Raw genomic sequence first — 14,003 nt, forward strand, 5'->3', positions numbered from 1 at the left:
GGGAGGCAAATCAGGGTTGTGATATTTAGCCACCTCTTCCTCTGAATCATCCCAATTTATATCCGATTGATTAGGCTTATTAATTTCCTCCTCCTTTTGAAGCATCTGTAAAATTGGGTATTTTTTTGGTTTGTTTTTGTGTGGTATTTCTTTATCTGTTACAGAAGGAGACTTGATTTCCTCATTATCACTTTCGAGGGAAATGAGATCTTCCTCCGTATCTTGCGGAGGCTTTGTGAGGTTAGAGCGGGAGCTAACCTTTAAAATATGCTCTGTCTGAGTGACCGCAGCCATGACTTGCGGATTGGCCTCCTTCTTATCTATTGAATCTCTAATGAGGTTCCAATAAGAGAAGGCGGTTACAGGAATTTTTTCTGGCCCAAAAGTATTATAATAGTCCTGAAGACAATCCCCTACTCTACGCCATCTTTTAATATCAATAGTTCCTTCCTGTGGGAACCAAGGGCAAGTGTCTTTTACAAAATCAAAAAATTTAAACAAATCATTACCTTTAACCTTTACTCCTCGTATATTTAAAGCCTCTTTTAATTGTCCTACATATATTTGATGTTGGCTTAATTCTTCTCCCATTTCGGACGCGTCACTTACCTTCGATTCTGACGCGGCAGGTTCCCGCGGTGATCGGAAGAGTTTGACTCCTTTTGTCTTCGTTAGCGGTCGACCGTCCTTTGGCGTCCTCTTCCTCACGGAGTCCCTCGTTTCCAGGTCCCTGTTCGGGCGCCACGTATCCCGGCCCGCGGGATAATCAGTGTAGGCCCTGGAGGAGGGGGTGGGAATTTGGGGAACAAGAGACACGAGAAATGGAGACAAGACAGTGCTCTGATCAAGTCTCGTTTAATGGCAGTAATGCACTGCCTTATATACACTTGGAAGGGAAGGGGTTGGGCTAAGGCGGAAATGATCTCATTGCCGAGGGCGTGGCCAGGTTAGTTTCGGTTTCTCCAGTCGGACGTCATGTTGCGCTTGCGCTATTAAGGAACAATTTTCGCGGGCGCGGGAAAAGTGAGTGAAGAAGCAGCAGGAAGAGCGCCATCTTTAATGAGGTATTAGTACAGGGGAAAAAAGGCAAAGATAGGGAGAAGGTGTGGGGTGGAAATGAACACAGCTCAGGCGTTTAATCCTTAATTATTATTCGCTATGGCCGGGGCGTGCAGCTCCGGACAGTTAATATTATGTTTTGGTTGGTGGAAATTTTGCAATTGCAAGCCATATATTGAAATATTTAGCCCATTCAGAGGGATTTTTGTGTTTATTCTCACCTAAAATTCTCAATTCTTTGCATGTGTAGATTCAGTTTTTCTAACACCCTCTTAGGGAGAGACTTTGGTTTATCCACTGTGTATTGTTGGTTCTCATGATGAAAATCAGTTTGCCGTCAATATATCAGTTTATTTTTCAGCTCATTCTACACATTTAGGCCAACACTATCCTGTTGTTATTACTCTGCTTTTGTGATTATTGTGAAATCTGGCAGTAAAATGTCATCAAGTTTATTCTGGCATTTTTACAAATACTATAGCAAAATGTTTTAACTTTTAGTGCCTAAGTATGATAAAAGTGTGGCTTTAAATAATGACTTTTATTATGTACAGGTTATAGTCTTGCATTCCTCCTTTACCCCCCCCCCCATAAAATTTTATTGGAAGGTCAGGGGAAGAGCCAGGGGTAAGGGTCCCTTCCTTCCCATCCCCTTACCCAGGAGACACCCTCCGAAGGACAGCAGAAGCCCCCAGAGCCTGCTGCCTCAGAGGACCTTGGAGGCAGACAGGTTGTTGTAGTGATCTTCCTGGCCCTCGAGTGGGCTGCGGTAGGTGGCAATCTCCTGCTCCAGCCGCGACTTGATGTCCATCAGCCGCTGGTACTCCTGATTCTGCCGCTCACTATCAGCTCGCACATCGCCTAGCTGGGCTTCAACACCACTGATCAGTCCCTGATATGCGCCAGCTGGGCTCCAAAGCGCGCCTCGGTTTCTGCCAGTGTGTCTTCCAAAGCAGCTTTCATGCTCAGCTGGGACTGCAGCTCAATCTCAAGACCCTGGAGGGTGCGCCGCAGGTCAGTGACCTCGGACCTGCTTATCTGGAGCTGCTCCGTGTGGCCAGACAGCTCCCGGTTGGATTCTTCAGTCCGGCTGGTGAACCAGGCTTCAGCATCCTTCCGCTTCTGCTCGGCCATGACTTGATATTGGCTTCGCATGTCATTCAGGATCTTGGCGAGATCAGTGCCTGGAGCTGAATCCACCTCCACACTGACCTGGCCTCCCACTAGGCCCCTCAGCACACTGATTTCCTCCTCATGGTTCTTCTTCAGGTAGGCCAGCTCTTCCTTCAGGCCCTCGATCTGCATCTCCAGGTCAGTCCTGGCCAGGGTCAGCTCCTCCAGCACCCTGCGCAGGCCGTTGATGTCGACCTCCACGCTCATACGCAGAGCCTGCTCCGTCTCAAACTTGGTTCGGAAGTCATCTGCAGCCAGACGGGCATTGTCGATCTGCAGGACAATCCTGGAGTTCTCAATGGTGGCACCAAGAATGTTGTCCCGCAGGTCCTGGATGGTGGTGTAGTAGTGGCTGTAGTCGCGGGAGGGCCCGGGCCCCTGCTTCTGGTACCAGTCGTGGATTTTCACCTCCAGCTCGCCGTTGGCCGCCTCCAGGGCGCGCACCTTGTCCAGGTAGGAGGCCGGGCGGTCGTTGAGATTCTGCATGGTGAGCCTCTGGTTGCCCGCCAGCAGCCCGTCGGACGCGGCCAGGATGCCGCCGTAGCCACCAGAGGAGGATGAAGACACGAAGCGGGCAGAGGACACGGACACACAGCGGCCGCCGGAGCCCCCATGCTTGCTGGGCGCGCGAAAGGCGACCCCCGGCCCAAAACGCACGGAGCCGCCGCCCAGGCCTCCGAACGACATAGCCGACCACTGGAGATAGCTGTAGGAAGTCATGGACGGAGCGACCCTGGTCCCAGAGGCTGCGATTCGCGGAAGGAGCCGCATTCCTCCTTTTTAGAGTTTTTATTATGAAATCTTGAATTTTTAAAACGTTATTTTCTGTGTCTGATCAGAAGTTAATGGATTTTTTCCTTCATTCTCCTTTTTTTTTTTTTTTTTTTTGAGACTGAGTATCGCTCTGTCGCCCAGGCTGGAGTGCAGTGGCAGGATCTCAGCTCACTGCAAGCTCTGCCTCTCGGGTTTATGCCATTCTCCTGCCTCAGCTTCCTGAGTAGCTGGGACTACAGGTGCCTGCCACCACGCCCAGCTAGTTTTTTGTATGTTATAGTAGAGACAGAGTTTCACCGTGTTAGCCAGGATGGTCTCGATCTCCTGACCTCGTGATCTGCCCATCTCGGCCTCCCAAAGTACTGGGATTACAGGCTTGAGTCACCCCACCCAGCCTTCCTTTATTCTCTTAATTTAGCACTCCTAACTTACTGATTTGAAGATGTTGAATAATCAGTGCATCTCAAAAATCAATTAGAGTTTGTCATGTTGTATGATCCTTTTAAAGTCTTAAAGAATTTGACTATTATTTGGGAGTAGTTTATTCATATGTACTAAGAAAATTTGTCTGAAGTTTAATTTTCTTCTTTCGCCATTGTCTATTACTTGTAATAAGGTAATTGTAGCCTCTTAGAAAGATTTTAGAAGGTTGGCACTTCACTCATTTTTGAAAAACTTAGAGAATGCTTGTCATTACTTTTTTAAATGCCGAGAGTCATTTTTTCTAATATATCACCTATCATGAAGAACATTTATGGTGTGCTCGGGAAGCAGGCATATTACGCTGCTCTGGGTTGGGATGTTCTGTAGATGTCTATTAGGTCCGTTTATTCAACAGTGCTTCAGTCCACGGGCTTCCTGAGAATCTTTCTCTGGGTGTTCTATACATTACTGAAGGTGAGGTGTTGAAATCTCCTCATTTTTTCATTGTTTTCTATTCCTCCCTTCATATCTCTTAAAGTTTGGCAAATGTAGTTAGAGTTCTATTTTTTCAAATATGTAAAAGAGAAATAAAACACTGATTGCTTAGTAATTTTAATGAGAAAATCACATAACAAAATATTATATTTTCCAAATGCTGCCATCAACACTAAACTCCTCCAGGGGTCTCACATCTGCCCTGGGCTCTGCTGTCTCCTCAGGCATCCCACCTCAAAGTTTCCTACAGAGGAGGGGACATGATAATAGGGTCCTCCCTCTCCTAATGAAAACCAGGAGAGCCCTGACCTGACAACTCTGGGAGAAGAGCCCCAGTCCAGAATTACCAGTAGTTTTGATTTGATGATCAGCTCTGAACGCACATGGCTCACCATAGAGTTAGGGCTGAACTGGGTTTTCTTGTTGCTATTTTAAAAGGCAAATAATGGAGAACTAGAGATATTGAGCGTGAGTGGATGTGAGTGAAAAAACAGTGATGATGTGTGGCAGTTTCTTACCAAAATGTCCTTATGTTTGTAGGTGTCTAGTGTGTGGTGCAGGTGGTGGAGTCTAGGGGAGAGGCAAGAGGCAGAAAAGTGTGCAGGAGGCTGGGTGAGGCTGCAGACACCGTCAGTCCGCTATGCCAATCTCACCACAAGTGCTGGAGAAGGGTGGGGGTCTGATGGAGATTCCTAACAACCCTGTGGTTCAAGCTAAGTCCATCAAGGCCATTGGTTCTTCCCAGAGCATAGCTGTCCATCAGGAATCCCCCATGTGTCCAGCAGCAGCCACGCATTAGCATCTTCACTGTGCACAGTCATTGTTGGGAGGAGCTCCAGGATGTGTTTCTTTGTCAAAAACTGGGTTATGATGTCAGAGAGCTGTGCCGGGTGCCTGGTCCAGGTGCTCTCTGACGTTGGAGGTAGAGGAGGTGCGTTCTCAGCGTGGAAACACCATTTTTGGATATGTACATAAGAAAACATCATGTTCCTTGGTTCTCTTAGATGACATGGAGAAGCAAGCATGCAGCCTGCAAACAATTGTAATTTCCTACTTTACCCCAAGTTCATGGTTTCTTGTAAACTTTGGTTTCTGTCCAAGTACAGAGATATTGATTAGAGTTAGTTTGTTTCTTTTCACACACTAACCCTCACCTCCCCCAGATAAAGAGCACATTGTCCTCACTCTGAGTCTGAGGGAGGAGCTGTTCCTGTACAACTAAGTGCCTGCAGAGACCACCGTGTGCAGCTTCGCAGAGTCAGACGTTTCCCCACGTGAAGCGACCTCCATGGCCCGTGATTGCTGCTCAGGTCTCATTGTGGATTCAGGAGTAGGACACATTTAGGCTCTCACAGGTCAACCTGATTCTGAAAATAATCAGTTTCATAATCAATGCCCATTCTTCTGTCGGCAGTTTGTCTTTCTTATTTGGTTGAAAGTTTGAAGAAAAAATGTGACCATATTTTTGTCTAATTCTAACTTCAGAACCTACTATTTGCTCTAGGAGACCCACAAATTGCAAAACAGGGAGTTCCTCATTTTCATCAAAATGTGCATATTTGCGAATTTCAACATGCTGTTCAGAACCTGTGCATGCTGACAACTATGGTTCCCGGTGCACTCCTGGCCTGGTGAAGCCCTCACAGACCCTGTCCCTCACCTGTGCCATCTCTGCATTCTCCATTACAACCTGTGCTTTCTGCTGGAGCTGGATCCATCAGCCCCCCAGGGAAGGGATAGGAGTGAATCAGGTACACAGGTCATGATGGAGTTCACATTCCAACCCACTCCTCAAGAGTCCAGTCACCATCTCCAGATCCACATCCAAAAAACAGATTTTCCTTCAGCTGAGCTACCTGAGCAACGAGGACACAACCATGGATTTTTACACAAAAGACACAGCCAGGGGAAGACACTGTGAGCTCAGACAAACCTCCGTGCAGGGGAGCTCAGGAACAGCAGGAGGCACTCAGGACACCAGGGGGCGCTCAGGACACACATCAAGGCAGGTGCAATGAGGGGGGAAAAGGTGCTGGAGCTGGGGTTTGGCATCACCATTGTATTTCACCACTGGACACCCGCCACTGTGTTTATTCTCATGTACATGATTCTTTGTATTATTAGAAAATGGCACTTATGTAAATATATACCATATATAGGTGCATCAAGTCATCCTCTCCATCTTATGTGGACCTTTTCCAATAAGACTCTCAGTCCCTGTATTTGTTTGAGCTCCTCATAAATTACAGTCAGTTATGTAGGATCTCTTTCTCTTCTTTCTCTCTTTTTCCCTCCTTCTCTCTCACTCACAAACTCTCTCTCTCTCTTTCTGTCTTCTTCACACGCACACACACACACATACATACACACACACGCACACACACAGAGAATTCTGTAACTTCAATTTCATGATGTATTGAAGACAATTGATTAAACTGCAGCTTTTCCAGTTTAGCTGCTCTTCATATTGCTGTAAGAAGAAGAACGTTGTGTTTGTCAGCTATGTACTTCTCTAAGAAGAGTAGCAGCTTTTAAAATAATACCCAGATACTGAAAGCAGTCCAAATATCCATCAGCAGCTTAATCAAATAGTGGTAAATTCATTCACTGGAAAAACACCCACTGTTACAATCAGGTACTGCTGGATATGCTCAATAGCAAGGGTAAATTCACAAGTACGTATCATGAGTGAAATAAGACAAACAAATATAAGTCCCTACATAGTATTCTGCTATTATAAATTCTATAAAATGAAAACTAATGTAACATAAAGAAAATCAGTAGTTGACTCCGGACATGGTAGGAGATGGGAAGGTGGAGGAAGCAGGAGTTACAGGAAAACAAGAGGAAGTTTTGAGGGTAACTGATTTTTTCTATGTTGAGTAAGGTAATGGTTATGTCACTATTTTGAAATTGTACACGTTATTGGATGGTTATTATTTGCTCATTTTACCTCATTAAAATATTACAAATGTAAACACATATAATTTGGTAGAAAAGGGGTTAGACAGAGATGAATAAAATATATGAGAAATGAAAAAAGAAAACCACCGAACAAGGGCATGCAGGACTTCACTCAATAAACTGAACACATTTTAAATTTCTCAACACTGAATTAAAGATTTAATTAAATATATATAAGAAATTAAAGAATCCAATATATACACTTGAAGGAACCCCTATGACTAGCCATATTTTTAGGGAAAAACTAGAATACAACAAAGTAATGTCATGATTTCATAACGTAACAGGGGTTAATGAACCACACCAGGCATGTACAGCTCTGTCCCGGAGTTCATTCAGGGAACAGGTGTGTCCTGTGGTTAGGAATCGTGCACCAAGCTCACAGCATCAGTTCTAGTGGAAACAAGGCAAAGGCCAAGAGATCTCAACTAAAATGTAGTGTGGATGGCACATCTGGGGGTGCCGCACATTCCCCATGTCAGTATGGAAAGGTTAATTACCTCTGGATGTGTCTGCCAAGATTAGCGCTCATATCTCGGGAATGTGCAAAATGACTAAATACAACAAGAAAAGAGACTGGCTCAGGGTTTCTACAGTGGTTTGGTGGTGGAGGCAGAATGAGGGTTCTCACTCACAGAAAGGAGTTTGTGGGGCTTGAACCTCCAAATGGCATCAAATGAGGGAGTTCCTGTGATTCCTAACTAGATTATTCATCTTGGGTAAGAAAGAAGAGAGACGATGGAGGAATGAGCCTTAACTTATCAACAGCCAGACTCAAAACAATAGTCTGATGATTTAGTCTATGCAGCAACCATAAAAATCATGAATATGGGTTGAAAACTACCAGGTCTACAACAAATGAGAAGACTGCTTAAAGAATAAGCAAATAATAAGGAAAAGGAGGAGAAAAATGAGGAGAACGAGGTGGAAGGCACGGGGTAGGGGATTAGACAAGGGTCCTGTCCCAATGTCTTGTGTGGAGACTTTTCACTGTCTAAAATCATCTGCTTATTCTGAATGTCTTAGGTGAGCTGTCTGCTCCAAACATCAGAAGCCCAGTGGATTCCTCAGGATATTAATATCTTCTATTTGGGTAGCCTTACAATTGTGATTCTTCTTAGTTATTGTTACTGTAATGAGAGATAGGCTCTCACTCTGTTGCAGAGGTTGGAGTGCAGTGGCACAATCAGCTCACTGTAACCTTGAACTCGTGGCTCACACAATCCTTCTGTCTCAGCTTCCTGACTAGCTAGGACAAGAGGAATGCACCACCACAACCAGCTAATTTTTAAAAATTTTTTTCATAGAAATGGGGTCTCCAACAGAGCGAAACTCTATCTCCAAAAAAAAAAAAAAAAAAGAAAGAAAGAAAGAAAAAGAAAAAGAAATGGGATCTCTCTGTGTTGCCCAGGCTGGTCTTGAACCCCTAGTCTCATATGATTCCCCTGGTTTTGCTTCTCAAAGCAGTGGAATTATAGGCATGAGCCACCATGTCTGGTCTGAACTGATTCTTTAGTTGCAAAATATCAACACAAGAATTGACTCCCTGAATTTTTTCTGCTGTGTTTTGGTCAGTAGTGACTGAAAAGATTTATTCCAACATGTTTCAACAGCAGATTTTTTTCCTGATGTTTCTTCCAGTATACATAATTCCATGGCTGAAGATCACAAAACACTGTTAAAAGATGACATAAAAAGCCAACCTTAAACTTTTGGTGATTGAAGTGAGTGTAATACAAAAATTACTTTCAATATTGTGCAACACATGCATGCAACAGGACGGAGGTGAGCAATGAGGGTAAAATTTTTCAATGTATGAGTCCTACAGCTTCTGAATCACAGGGTAGTAACTGATGTGTCCTGAGGGAGGGACAAGAGTGCCATAGTACTAGTGGGATAGCTCTTGGCCAAGAGAGTTTTCATATTTTAGCCGGGCACGGTGGCTCACGCCTGTAATCTCAGCACTTTGGAAGGGTGAGGTGGGTGGATAATGAGGTCAGGAGATCGAGACCATCCTGGCTAATATGGTGAAATCCCGTCTCTACTAAAAATACAAAAATTAGCCCTGCATGGTGGCGTGAGGGGGTGGCTCAGTGGCTCACTCAGAAGCAGAACTGTCCTTGGAGCTGGGCTTGAGGGAGGAAGCAGTTGTTGGTCAGCATATACAGCGGGGGTGACTGAAATAATCTTTCTGCGGCTGGGAGGAAAGGTGAAGGTCCCTGTGCCTGGGAGGGTCCAGGCTGAGGCTCGGAGCACCCGCAGTGATGCTAATCCTGAGAGTCCCCTGGGTGCTCGGACTCAGGGATCTGCTCCCAGCCTGAAGGTTGGGGATGAGGCTCAGGAGGGATAGAGGGGTCTGTGTGGCAAGGGAGGCCCCCCAGTGGGTGACAGCCGTGCCCACCAAGGGCTGGACCACAAGACTGAGCTTCCTCATGTGTCATCCTTTGAGCCAAGTACCCTGTGGGGAGGTTTGGACCAGGCTGGCCTCAGTGCTCCTGCCTGGAACCTTGAGGCAGGCAGCCCAGGGGGTTCCTGAGGTCAGGCCACACCCCGTGGCAACCTTCTTAACTGTGGTCCTGACCACATCTCTTCCTGCTTAAAACCACTCAATGCCCACTCAATGCACGCTCAAGGCCCAAGGTCCTGAACAGCGACTGCAGTCCCCCCACCCCCAGCCCCTGGCCTCTGCAGCACTCTGCACCCTTTCCGCCTGTTGTAATCCCCACTCCCCAGAGCTTGCTGCCTCTCTGCCTGCCCCTCTCCCTGCCTCTGCCTGCTCACCCCACCTGTCCCTCAGCTCTCAGCCTCTCCACAGGCCCTCCCACCACCCGGCTGGGCCTTCACACTCCTGTGCCCTGGCCTCCTCGAGCCCCCACAGGGGAGATGTCAGCTTCCCACTCTTCATCATGAGGGGCCTCGTGAGCCTCTTGAAAATGCTGCCGAGCACCAGGAAGCCTGGGGAAATGGCCCGGCTACCCTTGGGAAGCACTCCAGCTCACCGCACAGTGCTGGGCATGCGCAGGGCCCTGGAAATAGCCCTGAAATGGTGTAGGGGAAGGACCTACCCAGGGGCCTGAGCAGCGGACAGAAGCTGCAGTGTCCTGGCTCTGGGAGCCGAGGCTGCTCAGTGGCACCTTCCCAAGGGCAGGCCAGAGGCCAGGAGTCTGGGGCACCGGTGCTGGGGGCCCTGCTGTCAGACCTGCCTGCTTGCCCTTCCTACTCAGTACCTACGGGGCACCTCACTATGCAGGGCTGGCACCGGACACTGGGTCCTGCCTAGACCCCGCCCCAGGGGCCTACTCATGCTTTCTCTGCCGCAGGGCCTCAGCTGGGCCAGCGCGATGACTCTGCTGACCAGGAGCTCTGGTGCCCCCTAGGAAGGGCGGTAGAAAGAGTCAGGGCTGGTGAGTCAGGAGGCGGGTACTCATCCTGGCTTCACGGCTGCCCCTCTATGGGGCCCTGGGCCAATGCCCCACCCTCTCTGCACCCCAGTACCCCTTCTATAAAGGGGCAGCAAGAATCTAGCAGCCTGTGCCCTAAGACCAGCACTTCCAGCCAGCTCAGGGGGCCCGGCTCAGCTGCTCCACCCCTGGGCACCCTGTCCAAGGGGCTGAGGCTGTCAGCTGGTCGCATTTCCTGGGAGGTGGAGTCACTCCAGGGGGCTCATCTTTGTCCTGCACAAGCTGTCATGGCTGAGTGCTCTCCAGGGCTGGAGGAAGTGGCCTGGAACCTCCTTTCTGGGGCTTAGTCAATGCTTTCAAACAAGGGTCCTAAGGACTTTTGCCTTGAAAGGGTGACCAGGGTCCAGGTGCTTCTGGAGCTCCTCCCACCCCTCAGTGTTCACCTTTAGAGGGGAGTTCCCGCTCAAAACAAGTCTTCAGTCAGGAGGAGGAGTTGCCTTCCTGGCCTTTCTGAGCCTTCTGTCTGCTTCTTCTTAGGTCACTAGAAGGCGTTCCTCTTGTCAGATTCCACTGGAAAATTAGGGCCCCTTTGCTGGACAAAGGTCCCCATCCACAAGGTCGGGGAGCAGCCCCAACCACACTGGGCCACAGTAAAAGTTTTGAGAGATTGTGTGAGCCACAGATGAGCCAAAGGGGTGCTCCCAAGAGAAAAAATGCCTTTCAAGGAGGCTCCTACAGTCAGAGGCTGCTGGCCTGGGCCCTCCCAAATTCTTCTCCACACACACAGACAGCCCTTCTCCTTCAGCCATACATTCCCCATCTTCCCTGGAGCTGCCCATCCATCAGACAGGAATGCCACCTCCAGGCTGGGTGGGAGGAATGAGGCTTTATGAACTCCAGGAGGTGGAAACCAGGCCGGAGCCAGCCTCCAATGCTGAACTGGAGGGAACTGTGAATGCTGCCCAAAACTCTGCAGCGCATCAGAAACTTATGTAAAACTCCAACAAACTCCCCATCAATCTAATAACACTCAGCTCTCTGGTGTTTCGGGGTTGGGGGTGGTGGAAGCAGAGCCACACACAATTACTCATTGTGCACGTGCGTTACTAGAACACTGACTCTGGGGTTATATTTCCTGGGTTTGAATCTAATCTTGGTCACTTACTGGTGATGCTACCCCAGGTGTCTGTGCCTTCATTTCCCCACCCATAGAAATAGGGACAGGATAGTGGAAGGTGTTGAGATTGAGCTGGGACCATCCGCATAGAGCTGCATGGGAGCCAGGAGGGCGGGAGGTGCAGCGCCAGGAGGCAGGTGAGCTGCAGGGCAGTCTGGGCGACGGCGCCAAGGAGAGCAAGGCCCTGCGGAGCTCCAAGGAGAAACTTCGGGCCGCTGTGAAAAAGGCAGAGTGAGCACATCAGGTGGGGAGTCGTGGGGGGACCAGCCCTGAGTCCTCATGGAATCCCATCCCTGAAATCTAACTTCAACCCCAAGGTTCTGGTGAAATTGCCCAGATACGGATCCTCTGTCTCCTAAGCAGAGCCTGGCAACTGGCTCATTTTAGGAAGGTTTCCTCCCTGTTGATTGGGGAAAGGGGCAGAGGGGTAGCGGGCAGGGTTGGGTCCAGACTCAGACCCACCCGCCTCATCACCCTGGAAACCAGGTCCCCTCCTGGAGTCACTGGTCTACCCCTCCCAGCCGAGAGCCTGGGCCCCAGCCCCGGAGGGCTCAGTTCTTGGGAGAGGCCGCATAGGCGGGCAGTACCTGACCCTCTCCAGGAACTGGAGGAGGCAGCTTTTGTGTAGAGCCACTGACTACTCCCAGGACCCAGGGCTGACCTCTGCCCTCTCCAGCCTGAAGCTTGCCAGTGAGGACAAGGAGCAGAAGCTGGCACTCCTAGAGGAGGCACGGACAGCCGTGGGGAAGGAGGCCAGGGAGCTGCGAACTGGGCTGCAGGAGCTGGAGCGCTCATGGCTGAAGGCTCGGCAGGAGCTGCAGGAGCTCCGGCGTCAGGTACTCTCCCTGTGCCACCCCTTGTCCTGGGGCTTGCTGTGTGTCCTAGGGCCAGTAGCTCCCCCTTTCTGGAATCACGTTTCCCCATATGTAAAACCAGGGCCTTCAACTCTGACTCGCCCTCTCACCTAACCTTGGTGTGAATGGATGGGCTTTGAGCAGTCCTTGAATCCCTGAATCTGTGCAAAAGTCTGCGTGCATTTGTGTGCACGCTCAGGCTCACATTTCTCCAAGGTGAGGAGCTGGTGTCCTTGTCCAGTTCTCAAAGGAATCTGCGAACAACAAAAGGTACAGATTTCATGAACTAGGTCAGAGGCTGGCAAATTGCTTTCTGTAAAGAGCCCAAATGGTAAATATTTCCAGCTTTACCGGCCACACAGTCTCTGTTGCAGCTACTTGGCTCTGCCGGGGTAGTGAGAAAGCAGCTGCAAACAGCACATGAACAGAGGGGTGTGGGTTCCAGTCACACTTTGCTTAGGGACACTGGAATGTGAATTTTCTGTCATTTTCATGTGTCAAGAAATATTGTTCCTCCTTTAGAAAAGGCCATTCAAGGCTTGGTTAGTTAGGAGGTTTCGTCTAGGAGAATGGGAAGGCATTTAAGTGGTTTAGGCTGGGAAGCGACAGGGTCACATTATATTTTGAAAAACCACTCTGCCAGTTGTGCTGAGATTAGAGAGGCGATAAAGTGGATATGGGTAAACCACAAGACTAGGTCAGTAGTCCCTCCACCCCCACTCCCCAGGTGAAGGTAGCCTGACTAGGGTGCTGATGGAAGAGACAGAAGAGGACACATTCAAGGAAAAATTGGAAGGTAAAAACCAGTAGGACTTGCTGATGGATGGAATATAGGAGGGGAGAGGTAGATGATCAGGGATGTATCTTTGTTTGCTTATACAAGATAGATTCAGTTGCAATGAAATTGGTAATTGAAATTGATTTTAAATAATGGCACGACCTAAAGTTATGCAAACATTTGCCTTAGATAAAACACCAAGTTTTCAAAGTTTAGCTGGGTGGACGGCATGGCTTTATTTCCTATTTCTTGATATTTCCAATTCTTGTTAAAAAAAAAAAAAAAAGGGTTTTCTTTTTCTCAAAGGCTTATTTCTGTGGAAGCCGATCTGCAGACTCTGTTATAAATTTAAATTGGAAAATAACTACAAGTGCCATTGACATGTTGGTTATTGTTTTTGCGAGTGACCTAAGGCCACCTGTCGGGGGAGCTGGGGGCTGCCTTCTGAAGCCTGCGCGTCTCCACCGCGTGCCCGGGCCTGGAAGTCAGACTCTGGGGCGGGGCGGCAGCGCCAGGCCTGCAGTGCTAAGCGCGGGGACGCTCCTGGCCTCTGAGGGGGTGTGTGTCCTGCCTCTTCAACCTGGCAGGGAGTGTTCAAGTGGACGCGAAAATCAGCGATTTGCAGAGTGGAGGGCTGGTGCTTTGAAAGAGAGGCGGAGGGGAGGGAGGGATTTCCACATCCCCGCTGCACTGGGTCCATCCCCTCGGTTACTCCTTTTCTGGGCCCGCGAGGCGCCTAACCTGCTGGAACCGTTATGCAGCGGAAGCGGCCCGGTCCCTTTAAGACCCCGCCGCGCCTGCGCCTTGGGTTCTGACGCGATCCTGAGGAGCCAGTCGCGGGCGGGGGCGGGCGCGGGAGCGGGCGCGGGCGCCGTCGCGGGGCTGGCTGGCGGTTGAGACCGCGG

At 49.1% G+C, this 14,003-nt stretch overlaps 1 pseudogene across 1 annotated transcript; it reads right to left on the reverse strand.

Moving 5' to 3' along the window:
- Positions 1-1,655: 1,655 nt before the first annotated feature.
- On the reverse strand, positions 1,656-3,018 carry LOC139364232 (keratin, type I cytoskeletal 19 pseudogene; annotated as a pseudogene). The gene has a single exon (XR_011625683.1). The product of XR_011625683.1 is annotated as a keratin, type I cytoskeletal 19 pseudogene (transcript).
- Between the last annotated feature and the right edge of the window lie 10,985 nt (positions 3,019-14,003).

Source organism: Macaca nemestrina, chromosome 1, assembly GCF_043159975.1.
Source record: "Macaca nemestrina isolate mMacNem1 chromosome 1, mMacNem.hap1, whole genome shotgun sequence".
Taxonomy (NCBI): Eukaryota; Metazoa; Chordata; class Mammalia; order Primates; family Cercopithecidae; genus Macaca; species Macaca nemestrina.